This window comes from Corvus hawaiiensis, chromosome 15, assembly GCF_020740725.1.
Source record: "Corvus hawaiiensis isolate bCorHaw1 chromosome 15, bCorHaw1.pri.cur, whole genome shotgun sequence".
NCBI lineage: Eukaryota > Metazoa > Chordata > Aves > Passeriformes > Corvidae > Corvus > Corvus hawaiiensis.
In genome coordinates, this window is record NC_063227.1 from 15975746 (window position 1) to 15994820 (window position 19075).

The 19075-nt window shown below is 39.5% G+C and overlaps 1 protein-coding gene across 3 annotated transcripts in view; it reads left to right on the forward strand.

The window, feature by feature from the left end:
• Nucleotides 1–19075, forward strand: part of TENM2 (teneurin transmembrane protein 2) — a 740257-nt gene that overhangs the window by 350010 nt on the left and 371172 nt on the right. The window contains exon 1 of one of the 3 annotated variants that reach the window (XM_048319590.1): nt 10408–10424. The exons of the other annotated variants lie outside the window; for them this stretch is intronic. The gene's annotated coding sequence lies outside the window, so the exon portion shown is untranslated. Of the gene's footprint in view, nt 1–10407; nt 10425–19075 lie in introns of those variants that run through there. 3 annotated transcript variants of the gene reach the window in all.

A 19075-nucleotide genomic window follows, 5' to 3' on the forward strand; every position in this document is an offset into this window, starting at 1 on the left:
GAATAATAAGAAAGCTTCCTAAAATTTGTTTTCAGTAAGTTATGTTCACCGTTTAAAAAAATTGTCTGTAATTTGTTAATCTCCTTTCCCTGCCAAACTGGTTGTCTTATTCAACAATAAATTGAATACAAATCTTCCCCCAGGCAGAGAGACAGAATACCAACCCCTGAAAGTCTGGCAGCTTAACTGATATTTGGTGGTAGCCTTAGGCACAAGTTAATTCCTACCCTGTTTATATATACACATACACTTTTCATAAAGCATGCAGGCAGTACTGCAGATAAATTAAGAGTAATTCATATTGTAGTTCCCAGGTACACACTTGTTGAACTGACATGAAGCCATTTCATTTTATGAGTGAAAGAGTTCCTCACAATTAACCAAATCTGTCAACCTTGCAGGAACAGTGTGTTTCCAGGCAGCTGTGTGAGGTTTGCAGAGCACTATTTTTATTCAATTGCCATCAAGTGAATACAGCAATCTCAAGAAATGAAGCTGTAGGCTTCAGACCTTATTCCCAGAAGATGTCCCACCTACCTGAATGCTGCTATTCATGACTAAGAATTACCAGACAGGCTGTTGGGGCAAGCGTAAACTTTATTCATAAAAGAAGTTCTATATATGCCTAACTCAGGTTCAAGTGAGTGCCAGGAAAGCTTCCTTAATAATGCACAATCCACAGTCAGGTAAGAATAGCAATACCAGGGCATTCAAAGTTAAATGGAGGATTTATTTACATTATTTAAATTACATTTTTAATTCTGATCTATCTCCTTTGCCTAAGTAAACTGAAGTCAGGTAGTGAAGTCTAAGCTGCAGTAGTAAAACCTGAGGCTTTGCAAAGCAATTGTTATGCTCAGTTCCAGTTGTGGAGTTTGTCCATTTCAATTCCTGTATCAGTCTTTCATCCTATTGCGATGAAAGTTCTGGTTTGTAAGGCTAATCCACTGGAGCTATTTGATTATACCTATCAGTGCTATAGGCAGAGAAAATATTTGTGAAATTACTAATGTAAAGTGCAGTATTGAAATAGATGTGCACAGTTACAAAAACAGTATCAGTTACCCTGAGAGGGTTTTTTTTTAAGTCAGTGAGACTCTGTGTGCTGCTGAGTATGGGGACAATGGCAGGAAGAAAAACAAATATATTTTTTCAAGTCCTTTAATGTACATACCATTGAAAATCACATTCCTAAGTGACAAGCAAACAGCAACTTTGAATTGCTCTAGTTCTTTGAGTGAACTTACTTTTTCTTTGATTTCACAATACATATTGCCTTATTTTGAAGAAATTCTATGTGAGAAAACTGTTTTGATGATACAGGTCATCAGCTACAATAAAATTCTTTAGTAAAGATTCGTGGGGTTTGGGCATTTTTGAACTATTCAGGAATGACGAGAGGCAGGTATTGCAGGAACCCTGTAGGAGCAGCACTTTTACTCAGACACAGCCACAAAGCTGAAAATCTGCTTGATGATCAGAGCTGCAATAGCAGCAAATAATTTCTAGAGACTTGCTTATAGGTAGAGTCACAGGAAATGGGGATGTGCTTAAAGCATGTTTGGCAGCAGTTGGATTTGAGAGTCTCCTGCTGGGGGCAGTGGGACCAGGTGTTGTTCCCACGCAGCATCAGGATCTAGAGGGTGAAGTGGCAACTGCATCATTCCACCAACTCACTGAAAGTTCTCCCTTAGTTCTCACTTTGTGTAACACTCATACTCTGTGATAGTATTCATCAGCATACCTTTGACTAGTCTTGCTTAAAGATGCAAAGGAAAAGAGTTCTCTGAAGTGGCAGGTGATGAAAAGAGAAGTCGGGCAGTTCCCTAGCACGGATGTGGCACCAGCTGTGTCCCCAGCTCTCTCTGAGTTCAGCCTTTCTCTCCATTTTAATCTAAAGAGCAGGGTGGCACAGAGAGGTTACTCCTCTGAGCTGGTGCTGTCAGTGGGGTTTAGTCTCTCCTGACTGCTGCTGTTCCCCAAGGAAAGGTGCCAGCAGTGCCTGTGAGAGCATGCTCGATACCCCAGAGCTGCCCACAGCAAACCACCTGCAGGTGATCTGCAAAGCCCTCTGTGCTCTGCTGCTAAAATTAAGTTTATGGATAATTTATTACCTACTTATCTCTTGAATAAATTACACATACAAATGAAGACAGAAGAACTGTAACAAGTGTTGCTTTTGGCTCTGGCAAACAGGCATGTATGAATCTCTTATCAAATATCTCACAGACTGTTCTATTTAGCAACTCCTGGTTGTGAACAAGTGATTCATTCTTGTAGCTCTTGTCTTTTTAGTACAAACATTAAATATTCTTTCACTTCCATGACAATTTAGAAATTATCTATTATATTTGGTATGTCAAAACAAACCCTGATGTATAAAAAAATATCAGAATTTAGTTTCAGTGAAACTGTATCTGTGGATAAAGATTCACAGTTCTTTTGCTTTCATTTAGTGGATTTTGCAACTTTCCCATGTATCTTTAACATAAAGATGTTACATTATGTTATAAATATGCTGCATATTTACTAAGGTGTTTTCTTCCAGTTTCCTCTCAAAAAGGAATTTTCAGGATGTTTATGTGGTGTTTGTCTTGTTTACAAATACCCTTGTAGGTTTCTTAAATGTAAATAATGGCAAAGGAACGAAATGAAATTAACTTTGGAAATTGCCAAGGTAATAAATGCCCCATTGATTTTTGTATTAAGCTCCACATGTACATTTTACAATACTTCATTAATCAATAGATTTTTTTTTCTTAATCTAACTTTTCTAAAATCTCACTTCTCCTGGATGTCCATGTGCTGTGCCTGGGTTTAACTCCCTGGTGCTGCACTAGGTCTGTCATCACAAGGATGAGAAACATGAAGGGAATGCTCGAAATTCTAAAAGTAGATACAAGATTGGATCCATTCTGTGCTGAAAACTTGAGGTGCTTTTTTTTTAAGATATTTAAAATTCTTTAATGTGAAAGTTTTTTTGTTTTTTTTTTCCTTGAATTGTGGTAGCCTTTGGCCAGTTCAGGTGTTTGGGCTCCTTTCCAGGTGTGCCAGGCTGCTGCTGTTCCCCGGCTCCGCAGCTCCAGCATCACACGGAGCTGGGCACGGGCACTGCAGAGCTCTCAGCAAAGCTGCTGCAGCTGCTCAGGTGCACATTAACCCTCCCACTCACTCATTTCAGTCCAAAATGTCAAAAATCACAGGAAGCCTTCAAAAAAAAAACACCCCTAAAAAATAATGGACTCGGATTCTTGCTGTGGCAAATACATGAAGTTAATGGTTGGTTTCCACAAGTAATTATACTGTTAATGGAGCAGAGCAAAAACCCCTCAGCTTATACAACTGGATCAAATCACCTTAGTTTTAACAATGTTGATGCTACTAAAGCACCTTATGCCATCTTTCTTTTGTTTTTTTCTTTTTTTTTTGGGGGGGTGGGGGGGTGGGAGAGAAGTGCATTTTATTTTGAGTTTCTCATTTCAATATAAATTTTATACTATAGTTTAATTCACAAATAGAGGAGTAGACAGTACATGATAAATAATTACAGTTATTCAAAGTAAATAGTTTTAGGAAAAAAATGTAATATCTTTGAGAAAATATGTTATGTTTCAATCTCTGCAGAAAACATGAAATTTAAACTTTTTATCATAAAACATGCTTACAAGGAATTTAATGCATTAATTATCTACAGTACCCTTTTGTTAGTGCCATCTATATTCAAAGGGAAATAATGTAATTACATAGCCAGTACATCATTCTTTTATAACATATTCTCAATTACAGTGGATTTATACCATTTCTTTTCAGATTTACTAGCAGTTGGTAGAGATTCCCTAATTTGCTACATAGTAAATGTTCTTTCTATATAATATCTCTCTCTATTGGAATTTCATAGAGAAAAAAAAGTAAAAAGAAGAAAGGCTTTTATAATGAAGAGGTTTCTATGTGCTCTGCTAGTGGAGTGGGGGAGACAAGCAGTCTAAAAAAAATCCAATTATGTGTAATTTGTGTTATTGCTAATATAACTGTTATGAGTAGGATTTGAAGCTGAGCCCATGCAGAATGCTACAGTAAAATCTAGCTAATGTATTTCTGTGAGAAAAGTATTCTGACAGTTTAAACTGTGCTGACGTTTGTATCATAAAGTTTCTAATAAAAGAGGGTTCAGTGGGATAAAATTTCCTGAGCAGGAGTTTGTGTAATATTTAGAAGTAGGGATTTGTCTGCTGAGGAGTTAGTGAAGCTTCTTCTACAGTGTGGTTGTCCTTCTCAAATTCATAGTAATCCACAAGTGTAGAACCAGCTAGGATTTTAGTAAGACACATAATACCGGGATTAAACATTGCTTGATTCCTCAAGCAATGCATTTTCAAAAACAAATCAAAGGTAACCATCTGGTAAAATTTCTAGTCAACGTAACAATGACTGTGATCTTTCAATCTGAATCTCGGTGTGTTGTTTTTATTTCTTTTCATGTTGATTTGAAGATTATGTAGATTTAGGTATCCAATGTTCTCCCTTTTCTTCTTGTAAGAAGGAAGGTTTCTTTTTTAACATGAGGGGCTGGGGTATCAATCCTGTCCCTAAAAAATTTCCTATCCCAAGTCTTGATTGAGCTGTTCTCAGTCTGTAGTGCTCTAAGTGCTTTGTCTTCCTTTAGGATACACAGCTTTACAAAATACTACTGCAAAAGCTACCATAAAATTCTTGCAGTTTTAGGGTTGAGAAATCAAGCAGAGCGGTGTTGGAGAGATCTAAACTAACACATCAAGCCTTTCACAGAGGCACAGCATGTCCTGTGTACCTATATGATGTTTCTCAAGTATCAACATTTAAGGTACTTAAAACAGTTTTTTTTGCTTCCTTCTTAATGTTACAGTAAGCATGAAAACTTTGCAATGTTTGTCTTAACTGCTGAGGCTGGTCAAAGGAGGCACAAGCAAGCCAAGTCCCTTGATTTCAGTGTTATGTTTTTAATTTGGGACTGTGTATTATTCAGGCCAAGGGTTACACACAGTTTGCACAGAAATATGCTGAGGCAGTTATCCTGAATCATTTGAAGGCATGGTATCAGTTTCATGCGTGTACCATTTCTATCAGGCATCATAATTGGAGAACCAAAAAATTTAGGCAAGGAAAAACCAGAAATTACCCACTTTCCCCCTCAAATTCTGTATGCTCACGTTTTCCTCCTAGATTAAGTACAAACTCCCACTGAGAAATCCTGGCTGCAGAATGCTTTCTCTCTCTCAGGGAGCTCTTTAGGCAGGAGACACGAGGCCGCGAACATTGGCACACTTCACTTGCTGTGTGTAGATAGCTTTATGTAAACCAGATTGAAAATACACTTTTAAGCATCACAACTTCTGCTCAAGCTCTTCATCATCTGTGAACATTAATACCATTTTCTCTTTAGATTTGGTTAGGATTTTGTTGAAAATGTTGCCCACACGGGGCTGGGGAAATCTCTGTCCCTGCAGGCACCTGGTAGAGCCCTGGGCAGGTCTGTGCTGACCCAAGCTGAGCAGCAGCTCTTGGGAGGTTATCTCTGGAGGGCCCTGCTAACCTGAGTGGTCCTGCAGTTCTCTTATCTCAGCTCTGCCAGTGGAAAAGGAAGTAAAAGGAGGATTAAGTATCAATGGTAAAATAAATCAGAACCCAAATCAACTGGAAGTATTTCTGTTCTTTTTCAGTACTCTTATAACATGTTAATTAATTATTGTGTACCTGGTGAGATCTTCTCTGTTCTATCAACTTGAGTTTGAAGTTGTTCCTTTTCTAGGTGCTTCTCTGTCACCTTGATGAACAAAATTTTTATGTGAAATTGGTGACCTCCGCTTTTCTACTAATCTGTATTTCTTTAGTTCAGATTTTTGTTGTACTTGTGAGTACTTGTACTTCGTCTGTACTTTTCTTTTTCTGCTATGCCATAGGGTTTTTTGAATGAATAATACTACTTTGCAATTCCTAGTGATGTGTCTTAATTTTACTTTTTAAGAGTCTATTCCATCATACAAAACTAGCAATACTGGGCATTTTGGTCATCTATAAAGACTGCACTGGGGAATTTTTTGACATCCTGAAGTGTCTACTCTCTCTTTAGGCTTTACAAGTTTTCAGAGGCAAAGAAAATAGATTTGCATGAGGCTTAACCCTGTACTCTCCTATTTGAGACAACTTCATTTCCTTTACTAAGAGAAATCAAAGAAACAAATTTCAAAATGGAGTAAGATCCCCCTTCACAAATAGCTGGTGGGGTTTTTTTGGTTATTGGGGTTTTCTTTAGTTCTGATATATTACTGCTGTTGCAACCTTCCCACAAGCTTTCCCAGTCCCTCTGGCCTGTCCAGGGCTATGCTTTTGAAGATGGATTCTTTACTTCCCAGAAGGAATCATGATTACCCATCTCACAGCCATGCCTTTGTAACTAATGTCCTTGAACTTTTGCCACTCTGGCCCTTCAGGGAGCTGCGTGGTGTGGGCTGGCATTGAGGGGCACTGGGAGAGCTCTGGCAGTTTTTCGGGACCTTTTACCTGCATTTTGCACAGTTATTGTTCACATTCAGTCACAAACTCTGTGATACTGACATGGGGTGCTGGATGGTGTTACTGACCATGTCTGGGTGTGAAATGAATCCATTACAAATCATTTAAGTGTATAGACCATGTAATTTGTTTTCTATTCTTGTTATCAGTTCAGGGGAAAAAAAGGACTCAGGCAAAAATGTCACAGAAAATGTGGTGTTGTTAATGATGTTGCTGTCTAGTTATGGGAACTGGGAAAATGACTGATATTGGTAAATGTACTTTGATGTCTTTTGTCCAAGGTCTTGGATGATGTGTGCATGACAGGTGTGTCAGGAATGGAGCATCAGGAATGGAGATCTGGTTTCTGGCATTTGTTCATGAGTTACCTTGTTCTTATGGGTTGTATTTAGGAATAAAAGCTAAAATATAAACAAGGAGGAGTGGTAATGGGAGCAAGCAGAAAGTGAAGAACAGAAAGGCAAAGGTTTTAGAAGATTGCCAGAGAAAACAGTGGTCTGAACAGGCACAAAATAGAGTAGAAGATAAGGCAGAAAAGGAACGTGGTTGTGAGGCTGTTGAAGGAAGGATTTATCTCACCAAAAGCAATACAGTTTGTCAGTCAGTCTCTGTATTTGCTGAAGCTCATTCAGTATTCGTGATGATATATGGAAATAATGGTAGAGGGAAGAGGAACACTTAAGAGTGTGAGACTTTCAGCTGTGTTTATTTAAATGAATGGGAAACCCTGCCATGTGGTAGACTTCTCAGATGAGCTTCTTACGAATTACTTAGTACTCCATAACTTAGTACTGATGCAGTAATTCTTTCTCTAAAAGCAATTATTTGTATGTATGAAAGTGTCAGCAGCTTGTGATGCATTACAGGCAAATGTAGTGTGCTGCTAATAGAAGTTAGTCTGCCAAATTAGCAAGGCAGAGCAGTATGAGAACTGGTATTTCTGCATTTCTTACAGGAATTCAAACAGAGGAGCAGTTGTAAGAAAATCTTAGACCCCAGCATTGCTTTCATAATCAACTCCCAAGCAGTGGGATATATAAGATACCAGCTCACATGGGAAGAGAACAATAAACAGGATTTGTGTGTGTCACTTGTAACTGTAGCTGTCGGGAATATTCTTTCTGAATTCATTTCTGCTTCTCATTTTCAAGAGATTAGGTTGTTGTTAATATGTTGACAGCTACTGCTTTATTTATTTTATTCTAGTATTTATGCTACAAATTTCATCTCTCCTTCATTGTCTGTGTTGTCTAGAGCGAAAACAGTATTTTGTGTAATGCATTTCTGTATGGATTTCTGGCCATGTGAACAAGTATCAGCTTACCTACTGTAATAGAAACTTTCATAGATGGGAACCAAGGTAATAATAAGGTAATAACTAAAAATACCGCTACTGTTGTAGTTTGTTAAGGTGTTGACTTCAGTTGAAAATGCTAATAAAGTACAATACTACTAGAGGTTTTCAGATTTTAGAAAGCAAAGCTAAGCCTGTCATAAAGCCAAGTGGAATTGTGCAGTAGAATTGTCTCTTGCTTTTTTATTCTGTAATTTTTCAAGGATTTTTATTTTTTCCCCTTTTCCTGTTGCAGGTTTCAGAGTAGTGAATACTGTAGGTGGAGGTCTGGCAGCACATCTCTCACAACTTCTGTGTGTTTCCAATGCTTTATGGTGGTAGAGAAAGGAATTGGGATACAGAAAGTTCTTTGGGATTATTATGGGGTGAAAATACATTTGAGAAACATTTTAAGCATCTCTTAATTAATCGGGAACTCAAAAATAGCTGGAGAAAATGCCTTCCAATCTCCACATGATTAAATAATCCTTAATGAGAAGTAGGTCCTTTGTTAGACACTATGTCTGGCTAATTGAAGAAATCATTTCTGAATATACTCCAGAGCACAGGAATGAGCGAGCATGGCCTATACAGGAAGATGTTTGCCTGTTACTGGTATTTAAGAGTTGCTAAATGAATCTTATTTAACTGGCTGTGCACAGCCAAAATGTTGTTATGGTAATTGTACTCTATAACTTCAGGGGGTTATTCTGCTTCAATGTAAAATTTTAAAGTTCAATGTGTTTTTTGACTTTTTTCCTTGCAGATCATTGTTGCTGTGATTAATTCATCATGGCTACTTAGATATGTAGAATCTGAATACTATACAACATTGATTTTCCTTTTTGTTGTGTTTCCTGGATATGAAGCTTGTTGTAAAGCCATAGGATAAAAACTCATGGGCATTCTGAAGGATAAAATACTTCTTTAGCCTGGCAGTTAGCAGGAGTGACTAAGGGCTCCAATACAGAACAAGACTGTAGAAATCCTGAAGTTAGACAAATCTGGGAAACACCCCCAAGCACAATCTCTGGTTGAAACTGAGATTTTATTTTTCTTCCATGTCCATGCTTTTGATCAGAAGGAATTGCCTTTGGGTTTCCTTTCTCCCTTGGTTGTTTTGTTTAACTGAATTCCACTTCCTTATTTCTCCTTATTTCTTCTTAAAATTGTGTGGACTGGAGCACACAGTGTGTATTGAAGTATGAGGCTGAGTGTGATTTGGTCATTTCTGTGTTCATGTAATTGTGGTTCCCCCAGTAACCAAAACGCTGTAGCTGCGGGGGGAGACAATGGCTGGCAGCAAATCCTAAGCAGGTCACGAACTGGAGGGAATGTTTGGAACATGAGTGTGCCTCTTTGCCTGTCATTTGACCGGTAGTTTTCACTGGGAAAAATCCTTGAACTGGTACAAAAATGCGAGGTTGAAGAGAAGAAGCAGTCATTTTCCTCTATGAGGGCTGGGATAATCACTGAGACCACAATCACCAAGACCATTACAAATCCTGGATTCAGAACACTTGCACTAATAGTTAATAATAAATTAAGATGTATTGGAAAAACATCACAGGGGTTAAGAAAAACTCATAACCACCACAGGCTGTCTGGTATTTCCCTGTTGGAAAAGAATGAGGGGTGAGGTTGAGAGTTTAATATCATACTAGCAGAGGTTAAACCAAGATGCTTATTAAAATAGAATATAATTAACCTGTTGCAGCAGTGCTACAATGTAGCCTTACGAAAAGCAAAACGCTGTAACACAGACCAACAAAACAGACAAAACCAAACCCTTTTGTATCCAGGGGAATGCAGTGCCCGTATTTGTCAGGCAGGGAAATTGGGCAGCAGAGCTGTTTTACTTTTCTTCCTGAAATTGATGATTGATACCAGAGGTCGCGTTCCAGAGCTGCGTGTGCTGGGGGAAGAGAAGAGCACTGGGCAGCATCACCGGCAAGGTGCTGCTTTCCCTTGCCGGGAGGGGAAATAGCTCCTGGTGTTAATTAGCTGTTAATGGGCAAAGATTCTTCCTAGAAGGAGGCATTGCCAGGCCAGTGTGACTCATTCGTGCTTCCATTTCTCATGCAGCAAGAGGAAGCCCCTTTGGAGCAGCTGAGAAGGCAGCCAAAAGAGGGAGTTTCTCTCACCGAAGAGGTGTCTGAGATTCTGACGGGACTTTCTCTGCCCTGCAGCTAATTGAGATTCTGGCTGGCTCCTTTCCTGCCCTCATTACCCTGGCTTCCTTCTAGTCTTCCTTCGGCCTGTTAATGCTGCTGTTTTCCAGGGTTTCTCTCCTTTGACTTTTCGTGGCTGGTATCCCTCTTGCACAAACTTGTGCTCTTGCTCAGAACAGATCAGGGAGGAGCTTGGCCACCAGTGCTGTGTCCTGCCCTTCCTCCTCTCTTGTTCCCCGTGCAGCACCGTGACTCCAGCAGTGCTGTGATGGGCATGAGGAGTACAGGCAGGTACCAGCGGCTGGTTGTTGTGGTTGTGCTGCTGTTCGATTTCATTTTCTGGGCAGACAAATGCTGGGTGTTTCCCTGAGGTGAGTATCCCTTAGCAAAGAAGGGGCAGCAGGTGGTTCTGTGCTTTTCTTCCAAAGACACCTCTCCTTTGTGTGGTGACTGGGTTTTAATCTTGCTTGGTCCTAAGGAAATACTCTGATGAACACGCATAGCCGTCGAAGCAACCATTAATGTACTAATTATCTGGTATTTTTATTGACATGCAAAGCACAACAGTGCCTGTAGTTCCTCTCACCTTCACACACCAACAGATTTCAGTTACCATTTTTCCACTCCAGCTCTCCTACACATGGAAGTGTGAAGTACAAGCAATGCTTTGTGAGAGTGGTGAAAAGGTTTATGCTTCTGGGATCCCAGAATAATAGGGGCAGTCAGTGTTTCTCGGTCCTCATTTGTAGTTTTTAGTTTGAAAAGTTCTTACTGATCCCTGGAAACAAACGTGGATACTCTGTCCAGGTTCTTTTGGTACTGGTTGCTCAGATTACTTCGAAGTATGTAAACCTGATATTTTGCATGAACTGGGGATTGTGAGAAGTATGAACCAACCAGCTGTCATTTCATAATAAAGCCGCTTTCTATTCTGAAGTGTTTTGGCAAACACTAATTTAGTTTGAAAAATGAATAAATAAACAAAAAATAATCAAGCAACTGATTTCCTGATATCAAAATTGCTTCCTATAACAAGAGTCAAGGATTCTCTTGAATACAAGGGACTTTAACGATGTCTGGCTTGGTATTAAGATAAGTGTTTATATTCAAATGCAGAAAGAAGAGTTGCTCTTAAAGCTGCCGCTTTAATGGTTTTGTCTAATTGAATTCTTGTTTAATTCTTAGGATGAAGAAGTGATTGGCTTAGGTTAATTCAGAAATTGTGCAAATGTTACTGTTTGAAACCATTTTAGGATTTTATTTTCACATTGCTAATTAGCATTTTGAACACTATACACGCTCTTGATTCTAAATGAACTAAAATAATGAATGCCGAGTTAAATTTGTTTAACTTTGGGCCTGCACCTGTTTAATCATTCAGTCAGAAGATGTATATGGGTTTTACTGCATTTAAAATTGCTACTTAATTATTAGTACTATTAAAATGTTATTAAAAGATAGCAAGTTGCTAGAAGCCCTTTCAAAAGGTATTATTGAATCTTTAAAAAAATTTGATAAGAAGTTGGGATTGCATTCTGCTCACTTCATTTCGGTGCAGTGAAGCCTGCTTCTGGTTTCAGGTAGCAACACTGCTGCTCATGTCTGAAGAAGTTTCTAATACTATGAGAAGATCACTGGTGATAATGTTTCTAGTACAGTACCAAGAGCAAGGAAAGAACAGTAAGATGGTGACTTTAATTACGTGTATAAATTAAACTCTTTGCTAGAGTCCTGTGATTGAAACTCATTATTGTTTGTTGTGAGTGTAAACTACAACCCAATTAAATTAGAAGGGATGGCTTGATAAATGCTCACAATCTGTGGCTTTTGGAAGGAAAAAAACCCTGTCAAATAGTTCAAGATGATCTTGTTGGCTGTGCTTTCTTAGTCTCTAACCCAAAACAAGTTAATGGATTCAACTCTGCAGCAGGAAAAAAAGAATTCTGCATGGGATGGGGTGTACTGAAGCCTTCAAGAAGTAGACTGTCTCATTTTTTTCTGTCTGGATGGAATTATGCTGTGTGTTTTCTTATGAGTGGGTATGACCTTCTTGAAGTGACACAGAAAATGAGTCATTTGGGATGTCCTCAAACTTCACATTGGGCAGCATCAAGTCCTTCTGTGGCATAGGAGCGTGAAGCTCTGACGTACCCTAATATCTTCTACCTGGTTGGACTGGCCATGCCATTCTTAGATTTTTTTTTAAAAAATGGCTTTTTAAATGTAGGTGCTGAGGAGTGATGCTGGCTTTGCTTTCAGCATGTTCCCTACACCATTACTGAACAGGTTCCTCTGGGTGGCTCCAGGGCTGTATTACACCTTGTGAGGTCCTTGCTTGTACTATGGATAGGTAGGTCCAGGGTTTCACATGAGTCATTTCTTTGAAAAGATGCAAGATGTTGTCAAAGCCTTGTACAAGCAGTATTATGGGACACTGACATGGGCAGAATGAGCTCTTCCCCTCCTTCCTCTTTCTCAAACCTGTGTCTGTGCTGACACTAAACTTGTGCCTCATTAGTCTTAGTCATTAAGGTTGGTGGGAAATCACTTGAAAAAAGTTACCTCATACCTTCACTAGATCCATTTTTAGTCTCTTTTGATGGAGTGTAATACCAATCCTTGTGGTTATAAAGGTATTTGAAGTCCAGATTTCCTTCTTGTTAGAGAAAAAGTGGCTGCGACTCAGTGATCAGTTCATATGGGGTTGCTCTGCAAACAAGATCCTCCTTAGGATATGATGACCATATTTTGATCTTGATCTTTGTGTCAACTCAAAATAGTCATCAAAGGAAGTTGCACAAGGCTTCTCTAGTTTTAACCTCCCAACAATAATTGAAAAATTTAATTTGTCACCCTCCTGAATAACTTTGATATGGCTACCATATGTTCTATACGTGAATTTTATTTGTAGTGGTTTGAATGATGTATTAATTTGCTTGTGAAATAAATGGTTGAGAAATAATGAACTCCAAATACTTCTATAACTGCAAAGTACTGCTGTGGCACAGACTTATCTATCGTTGAGGTGCATCTTCTCCAGCATGGCCTTATCTATCTATGGGCCACAGTGCCTTCAGGGATGGACCTGCTGCTCCACAGACACAGCCAGGGCCACATGCTTTGAGATGTACCTGCTCTGGTCTGGGCTTGGTTAGGGCCACAGGCACTTCAGGGTGCCCCACTCCCACCTGGACTCACCCACTAGTCACAGTCCCTTGGACTGGAGTTCACAGAGGAGTTCCAGCCTGTCCAGCACAGGCACAGCAGCAATGCCCTGGCTACCTGCCAGCCCAGGTGTGTGGCCACTGCTGTTATCAAATGTTCCTAGGCACAGCAGTGAGGTGATAAGAGCACAGCACAGCAGCAAGAGCAAAATGCAGCCACTAACAAGCACTGGACTCTAAGAGACAGGCAGGCAAGAGAGCCCCATGGCAAGCACAGGAGCCTGCTGATTAACAGCTAAGCTGCAATGACAGCTATAAATTCCACCTGACACATTCCAATCAAATCTGTCGTTATCTCAAACCCTTCGAGCCTCACATTGGGCACCAAAAACGACTGTCATAGTTTAACCCCAATTAACAACTAAACCTCAAATAGCTCTCTACCCACCGGTGGGATGGGGGAGAGGATGGGAACGGTAAAAGAGAGAAAACTTGTGGTTTGAGATAAAAACAGTTTCATAGCAAAAGCAAAACCTGTGCAGGAGCAAAGCAAAACAAGGAATTCATTCACCACTTCCTATGGGCAGGCAAAAAATGTATCATTTCCTGAGGACAGCAAGAACCCCACCACACATTCGTGCTTTGGGAAGACAAATGCCAGAACTCCTTTGGTTCACTCTGAACATCCCCACTTCCTTCTTTGGGAAGGGTTTATACACTGAGCATGATTCCATACAGTCTGGGGTATCCCTGTGGTCACTCAGGGTCAGCTGTCCCAGCTGTGTCTCCCCCCAGCTCCATGGGGGCCCCCAGGCTCCTCGCTCCTGCCGTGGGGTGAGGAGCAGGAAAGGCCTTGACTCTGTGTGAGCCCTGCTCAGCAGTAAGGAAAACATCCCTGTGATAGCAAACAATTTCCAGCACAAATCCAAAACACAGCCCATACTGTACTTACAGAAAATTAGCTCTACACCAGCCAAAACTAGCACAGTCATTTATGAAAAGTGTTGGGTTTTATTGCTTCTTTCCAGTCTGTAAATGTTCAAACAACTTCATTTTTTTTTCTTTTAATCATGAGAATCTCAGCTTCCTCAATAGATTCATTCCTCAATCCCATAATGTAAAGTATATCCATTTAAGTAGTTTTTTAAAATATGCATTTATCCCAAGCTTATAGATGGGTTTACGAAGATTATCTTCCTCATATTCTAAACAGTTTCTGTTACCCACTGCATATTTTAAGCAATTAAATTCTCCTATATGGATTTGTTCATTTTAAGGTACATTTGGATATGTATTTAAAAGAAATGGTTCCTAGAAATGACAACAGAATTTATAGCATCTAGTAACTGTAAACAACTCAATATTTCAATTGTACCATTTGTATCCAAGAAACCTGAGAAAGAAACTAATATTTTAAGTGCCAAGACTATTTATGGCTTTGCAAGAATGATGGCAATAATTGCAGCTAAATAAAATAATTGAGCCTGTCATGGCTATAAGGCAGCTGCAGCATGAGTGATGGCCCTAAGTGCATGATGATACTTTTGGAAACGAAGCACCACGTTTCTGTTTGGTTTTTACGGTTTTCTGACTGATGCTAATGTAAGCAAGTAGCAAGGAAAGGACTGTGACAAACAACAGAGGCCCTTACCCTGAGAGCATTTGCATTCCTCAGCCAACGTGCTGAGCTCCATGGAGGGCAGTCACATACAAGTCTTGTTTGCAGTAGGGTTGCCAGATGCTTTCATGATCAGGCCTCGAGTCTAGCAGAGCCATTAGCCGTACATTTTATTCAAACATCTCCCCGGAGCCTCTGCAGTGCCCTGTGCATGCTGCAGTGGAGAACATGCTGATGCACCGTGCTGGGCAGGGTGCTCAGTGTGTCCATCTCGCTCTCTGTGAGTGCGTGGCATGTGTCCGTGTGGGGGTCTCACTGCAGTGGTCAGTCTGCACTGCCCAGTGCTACAGCTGATGAGGAACATCAGCTTTCCTGATGTGGGCAATGGGCATTGGGACAGAATTACCTTGGCAGCTGCTTCCTTGCCTCTTTTGCCCTGGCATAAGAAAAGCGTGGTGTATGACTTCTGTATGGTTTCTAAACCCACCACAGAAGACCATGTACTGTTTGTGTGTGTGAGCCATGCAGCATTAGCTGAGCAGCAGGTTTAGGTTTGTCCTGAGTATTCAGCTTTGAAAATAAGAAGCAGGAAACATCTGACATTTAGGAGGAAAAAGGACAATGTAATATGAGCTTCTGAAATCTTGCCTTCCATTGAGAGAAAGCAGAATGCAGCTTTTTTAAAATAATTTGAATGTAGTTTAATACTTATTTAATACATACATCTCTTGAGTTTGTTCTCCTGTGTTACTTTTCTGAGTTTTCTAGGGCTGAAAAATTGTCCATTCGATGGAAGTAGAGTAGAGCACATTAGTACAGGCTTTACAGGCCTTGTGGAGCTTTTGTAACCCAAGTGAGAACTTGAAGTTGTCGCTAAATACTCAACATGCACTAATTAACGAACTGTAAAGTCAGTAACTTTCTCAACTGACAGTTTTCCAGGAGAGAGGGTAGAAGGCAGAGAGGCCTGGTTTTACTTGGTATTAGTTGTACACAGTTGTCTGTGCTGCTGTACACATGCATTCACAGCCAAGTCCCATCTTTACCCAGTGCAGTGTTGAATCTCTTTCTTTACATTCTTGCTGTGTAACTTTTATTAGTCTTTTGTGCACACTTCTGTTTTAGAGTGCTGGAAAATAATGAAGTTGCTCTGATTTCATTGCTGCGTGAGTGCTCTGTCTAACCATGAAGCTGGTTCATCTTAATCTCCATTCTAAAGGGGTTTTTCTTTATAGCAACTACCAAAGGAAGACCTACATACAATCTCTATTGGAAGCTTTCACATCATTCCATTGCTTCATGAAGAATTTATTAATTTTATAAAGTATGTCTAAGCAATGCATCAGTAATTTATGAAGCTTTCATCATCATTTTTGCAGACTGAGGGCACGTGGGAAATATCATTTGTGCCACTGGAATGATGCTCAGAAAACAAAAATGAATACATCCACCAGGCTGTGTTACAGCTGTTTTGTACTGCACCATTTTGGCTACACTTCAAATATGGAAATCCTCTGGATGCTATTTGTTCTTGTGAATGTAGTATCTGCAAAAAATGAGAGGGATGGTTTTTTATATCTTTCTGTATGTTTTCCTTTATTTGAGGACAAACTTTGGTGGTGGACCATTTAGTTCAGTAGTAATTGGAACAGGGAACTTTGTATGCTTGCTAGTCTGATAGCATTATTACACCAATGTCAATGAGTCTGTTGCCTCTACCTCTTTTTCCAAGTCACTGAAAGCCACGCAAAATGCCCTGCGTGGCCAGGTGATGCTGTGCTCAGCCTCTCTGTGGTCCAAGGGGAGATTTATGGGGTCCCTGTTTCCCAGCTGAGCTGTACAGCTCCCACCTGGGGCTCTGGGGCCCAGCACAAAGTTATTTTATGTGGATGAAGGAAAGACAATAGAGTTCTGATATCAATTGTAAATTCATCTCTCTGGCCTGGGGCATACTGGTTTTTACAAGGTCAGCATCTGATAAATTTGTTATTGGAAAGATGGTGTGTGTGTGCCATTTTCAGTTCTATCGCAGCGAGCAAGGGAAGAAAAGCTAAAGATTCCCTTGGGACAATTAAACATTTCTCTTTAGTTAGTTGCCTGGATTGAGTCTTTGAAGCAATTGATTTATAGACATGCTCGTGCACTGGTTATTGCCAAGCAATCAACTTGAAAAAAGAAAAGAAAAATGTATATGGTTCTTTTTTGCTCTGGTTCTTCTTTTATGTGCTATGGAAGACATTAAGATTATTTCCTTGAAGACCTGAGCATTCGGAACCTAATTGAGGAATTGGTAGGGTGTAAGCTATTAAACCTCATGCATTATAATTTTAAAGGGCCATTGCACTACTATTGTCATTTAAATATTTCAAATGTTTTGTTTTCAAACCTAAAGGGTTAACTTTCAGTTCCTGATTATTTGGTGTTTACTACACAAAGGCTGTAACTTCTGTGCAATAATTAGAAGGTTTATTGTTCTCCAACTGAAAATTTAGGCACTTACTTTTCATTTACTGACATTTCTTTGGCAACACTGTCAAACTCCTACCTACTCTCTGTAGGCAAGTGATAAATATGCAACGTTTACAATAGAACTATTTTAAAATGTAACTTAAACGGTACCTATAGCAAGCTAACACAAAAACTTCAATGTTTACATGCACTGAGCCCAGGCCTCACTCCTGGAAACTTCTGTTGCTGAAGTCAGTAGGAACACATTGAACACATTTTCCATTAAACTGGAAAAGGGCTTCCTTTCCTTTGGTTCACCTTGGCTCTGAAAAAGAGAAGCTTGGAAGAAGTTGTGGTTAGAGCAGGTTTCATTTGATGGCGAGACTGAAAAAAGTATGCATGAAAGCCATCTGTTGATAACTGAAACAGTAATATCTGTTCTTAACATTTCAGCTGGATTATACTAATAGTGATTTGAGAGAACAGGGAGGTAGGTGAAACAGGTTTAGAAGCAGAGACATTTATCCAACTAAAGCAAGCTTGTAGAATAGCAATTTTTATGATTCATTTTTACATATTGAAATACAAATCCCAGTGAAAATAGAGCCCGTGTTAGAAAGATATCTAAGAAGCTTCTTTTATTTTCATTAAAATAAGATACCGTTCTAATGGCTCATGTTTTCTGGCTGTGTATGTGTATAAATACATGCCTTGAAAATGTCCAGTATCTGCAGGAATATCCATACAGGAACCAAAATACCCATTCAAGCTATTCTTTGATATCTTTTTAGAACATATGTTTTGCAGTAGATTGTAAAGAGCTGACAAGTATCCACTTGGTATAGAAATCCCTAATTATACATTAAAAAGCTTAATAAGAGAAAAATTCTGAAAGCGCTCAGAGATGATCTTGTGTTCATGGCTGAATGAATATCCTTGGCACCAGTGATCTTCAGTTCACTGAAAGGGGAAATCAGGAGCGCTAAATAATTAGCTGAAGGTGCTCGGCAGGTTATAGATTGAATGCTTGTGATACAGATGTACCCAATGCCTGTGTTGTATTGTTCATGAGCATTGCAAATAAGTCATATAAATTGTATTTCTAGCGCAGAAAGTGTGTTCAGGTCACAGGTTTTCTGCATCATGAATTATTTTGATTGTGATTGGGAGAGGTGGGTGTGTGGAATAATTTAAAAGGTATTCATCCCAATGTACTCTGGTTTTTCCAGTTTCTTATCGTCGTGGGTTTTTTTCTTCTAAAGAAAGACCAGAGTATATGGCCAAGGAAAATGAAACTCTAGTCACCTTTCCCACCACCTACGTGTATGCTTTAAGCTATAATAATAGAGGCATTTTCTGTGTGGGCTGATACTTCACTGTAAGTCAGGGTAGTTTCATTATATTTGTACTTACTAAGGCGTTGGTGCACACATTTTAGTTTAGATCCTTTCTCTGCTTGTAGGGATGCAGATTGGAATTTCAACATGCTTTCCCTTTCAATTGCTTGTTCCCTTTTTTTTTTTAATACAATTTCTGAACTTCCTGATTTTCTTAATTAGGCTTTGCCAAATTCCATCTAAATGTATAACTTTTAAAGTTACAGTAGCAGGGAGAAGAGTAAAAATGTCACTGTTGCCCCCAGGGACGGCGAGAATAACGACACAGAATTCCAGGATAAATGGCATTATTTAATTAATTACCACCTCATTTATATAACTTGATTCACAATAGAGAAATGGCATTATTGGGTGCTTGACCATACACCTCCTAGAGTGATTGGCTGAATGCTACG